Source organism: Dipodomys ordii, unplaced genomic scaffold (assembly GCF_000151885.1).
Source record: "Dipodomys ordii isolate 6190 unplaced genomic scaffold, Dord_2.0 Scaffold122, whole genome shotgun sequence".
Taxonomy (NCBI): Eukaryota; Metazoa; Chordata; class Mammalia; order Rodentia; family Heteromyidae; genus Dipodomys; species Dipodomys ordii.
Genome location: NW_012267338.1, coordinates 3605755 through 3609483, shown reverse-complemented (window position 1 = coordinate 3609483; position 3729 = coordinate 3605755).

The following is a 3729-nucleotide window of genomic DNA, read 5'->3' as shown; positions in this document are numbered from 1 at the left end:
GACCTTGTGTTTGGAGACTATGATGGATTTAAACTAATGAAAACTCTAACAACATTGGTTAAAATGTGGTCTTGGTGTTGCTCATCCTCACCACAAGAGGTAGACAAGATAAGGTTATGTGGAAAATATTTCCTAAACACCATATTGTTCTCTTTCTACTTAGTGCCTCACATATAGTCAAAAATATGAGACAAATGAAGAAAATTCAAAAAACTATAACCCATAGGCAAGAAAGAAACCTCAGAAGGACCCAAAGAAAACCCAGACATTAAAAGTATCAGAGAATTAATTTAAGATAACTGTGCTAGAATATGCCTGAACAAAAGGAGAACCTCACCAGAGACAAAGGTATTTAAAGAAATTGCATAGAAATGCTAAGAATCAAAAAGATGATACCATAAAAAAGAATTTATTGGATAGCTTATGAGCACACAATACTACAGAAAGTAATCAGCTAACATGAATATAGATCAAGAAGAAATAACCCAAATTGAAACATGAAAATGGTAGTGATCGAGAAAAAAATGTCTGAGACCTATAAATAAATTTTATACATTTTAACATATTTGTTTGTGTGATTATAAAATTTTATACATTTTCTTGATTCTAGTGCCCTGCATCTTGTAAATACATTTTTATAATTTGGGGAGAGGAAGGGAAATAACAGAATGCTGAAATAAAGATACAGGTTGACCCATTGTAACAATGAGATGTACAAGACACTATGTTGAAAATGAACTTTACAATTTTGGCAGGGAGTGGAGGGAAGAGTTGGGGAGGTGGGGAGGGGATGGATGGTAGGAGAAAAACAAAGGAGGGGGTAACAATGCTCGATAGGAAATGAACTCATTACCTTGCTCATGTAACTGTAACCCCTCTGTACAGTATTTTTACAATAAAAAAGATAAAAATTAAACATTTTCACATGTTTGTGTGTAAAGTATACACACACACACACACACACACACACACACAAGACTATACAATAGGAAAAATGCTTAGAAATAGTAAGTAGGGATTTTTCAAAACTTGTGATATTCTTCAACCCAAATACCCAAGTAGTTGTTCAGCATATTATTGTAGGTAAAATTCTGAAAAAAAAAAGATTAAAAGGAAATCCTGAAGGCAGGATGGAAAATCTCATTACATTATAATTGTACCTGACTTCATTTAATCAAACATCTGAGACAGGACAAAGAATTTACATCCTTGAAGGGATCAAAGGAAAAGAATAATGTACCCATTTAAATTTAGTGGAAATAAGACATTAGAAGATAAAACATGGAAAACATTGTTTCCAAAAGACCTGTGATATAAGACTTAGAAGTTCATCAAACTAAACAGAAATTACACAAGAAAACAGAAAAGTTAAATATGTGGGTAAAACTTCATTATTATGTTTAAATAACAGATCACGTGAATAAAATATTCTTAAAAACACGTTAGAATAAAAATCACTGCATATCTGCTGGTCTTGCTAGCATGTGTACATAAGAATGCAGAATTATTAGAGTTCCTATGGCTGGAGGGCGGAGTGGGAGGCAGAATTGCACATACTCTAGATAAAAGATGGAGTGGTATTTGAAAGTACAATGGAATAAATTAATATATATATGTATATATAGTAATTGAAATTCAAAATGGGCTGTTTACTCTGGATCCATTTATAAATAATTTGTGCATTTTGCTGAAGTGCCATACTGACAGTCAAAAGCATGGGAAATCAGACAAGGATTTTGCTCTCAGAGAGAGCTGAGGAATTCTTTAGTTTTCATAGATCTGATTATTTATTTATTCATTTATTTACTTGTTTACTTATTGTTGGTCATGGGGCTTGAACACATGGCCTTGACACTGTCCCTGAGCATTTTCGCTTAAGGCTAGTGCTCTACCACATTGAGCCACAGCACCTCTTCCAGTTTTCCTGTGGTTAATTGAAGATAAGAGTCTCACAGATCCCCTGCTCAGGCTGGCTTTGAACCTTGAAGCCCAGATTTTGCCCCCTGAGTAACTAAGATTACACAAGTGAGCCACGGGTGCCTGACTTAAAGATTTATTTTCTTTTTTAACTTAAAATATATTTTTAATTGTAAAGATACTTACAGAGGGGTTACAGTTCCATGAGTGAGGTAATGAGTACATTTCCTATGGAGCTTTGTTGCCTCCTCCTTTGTTTGTGCACTACCATCCCTTCCTGCCCCATCTCCCCAACTCCTCCCTCCCCTCCCCAAGTTGTAAAGGTTGTTTTCAACATAGTGTCTTGTACATTTCATTATTACAATGGGTCAACCTGTATCTTTATTTCAGAATCTTGTTATTCCCTTTCCCCTCCCTGAATTAGAAAAATATATATACAAGATCAAAGATTTATTTTCATATTGTTCTGTGAAAGATGTTTTGGCTGGATGAAGAAATTCGAGCTAATGTTCTTCTCTGGATAGAAGTGGACCCTCTTCCTAGCCCTCTATGTTGCTAGGAGTTTGTTTCCTCGCATCTTCTGTGTGATCATCAGTGACCTCGGATTCTTTATTCATGTGTACTTTCTCATCAGGACCCAACTAAATACTTGAGGTTAGCCCTCCACAGGTCAATAAAGTTGTTCCACTGGCAAGTAGATTCCCCATAGATTCTAGCCACATTGACTTTTCCAGGTTTCCAGTTCTATCCTCTTAAGCCAAGAAGAACCCCATTTCTATATTTTCCTCCTGCGCCATGAAATGGACCCTTTCTCAAGACAATAACCTGAAGCAACCACTGGATTTCACTTCATTCATTTCTTGTGTGTCAGAAATCACCTCTGTCTAATGTCGAATACCAAGAAAGCCTTTGTTTCATTCATTTTCCTGATTTTTAGTGTGATAAAAAGCAGCAGAATAAATGTATCCTCTGTTAGTGCAACTTAGAAGTGAAAACGTGTTAACTTAATTTCCTTTGGGGTTTGTATTGCCTGTGGAGATGTCACACTGAAGATTTGTTTAAACATTCAGATCCATTTAATGATTTACCAGGTTATTCTTCAAATACTCTAAAGTAAATTCATTCCTGTGAGTTCATTACTGATGATTCTGAGGTAGAGATAAAATTAAGAGAAGAAAAGAATAGTCATGTGATACCTTTTCCTATGAAAGTTACAAATAGTGTCAGGAAGATGAACATTTCTTCATTATTGAAAGAAAATGGTATGCTTCCATTTTTACCATTTAGGAGCACTCAGGATCTAATTCAAAAAAGTAGTTTTATAATTGCACTTTGAAATTTTAATAACATAACAAAAAACTGTGCCTCTGGCTAAGTTGAAATGACTGACTAGGAAATGTTAAACGCCTTCTGGAAAATGCATTCAGAATGCCAGGGAGAGCCAGAGGCTCAGGCCTGTGATCCTAGGAAGCTGAGCTCATGGTTTAAAGCCAGCCCAGGCAGGGAAGTTTGTGAGATGCTTATCTCTAACTAACCAGCAAAAAGCTACAGTGCAGCTGAGACATGAGCAAAAATGCTAAGGGACAGAGCCCTGGCTCTGAGTTCAAGCCACAGTGTCTACAGCTAGGATTATAGGCATGAGCCACCAGTGCCCAGCATGAATTTTTTTTTTGGGGTCCGGTCGTGGGGCCTGAACTCTGGGCCTGGGCGCTGTCCCTCAGCTCTTCAGCTCAAGGCTAGCACTCTACCACTTGAGTCACAGCACCATTTCCGGCTTTTTTTTTCTTTTTGCTTATGTGGTGCTGAGGAATC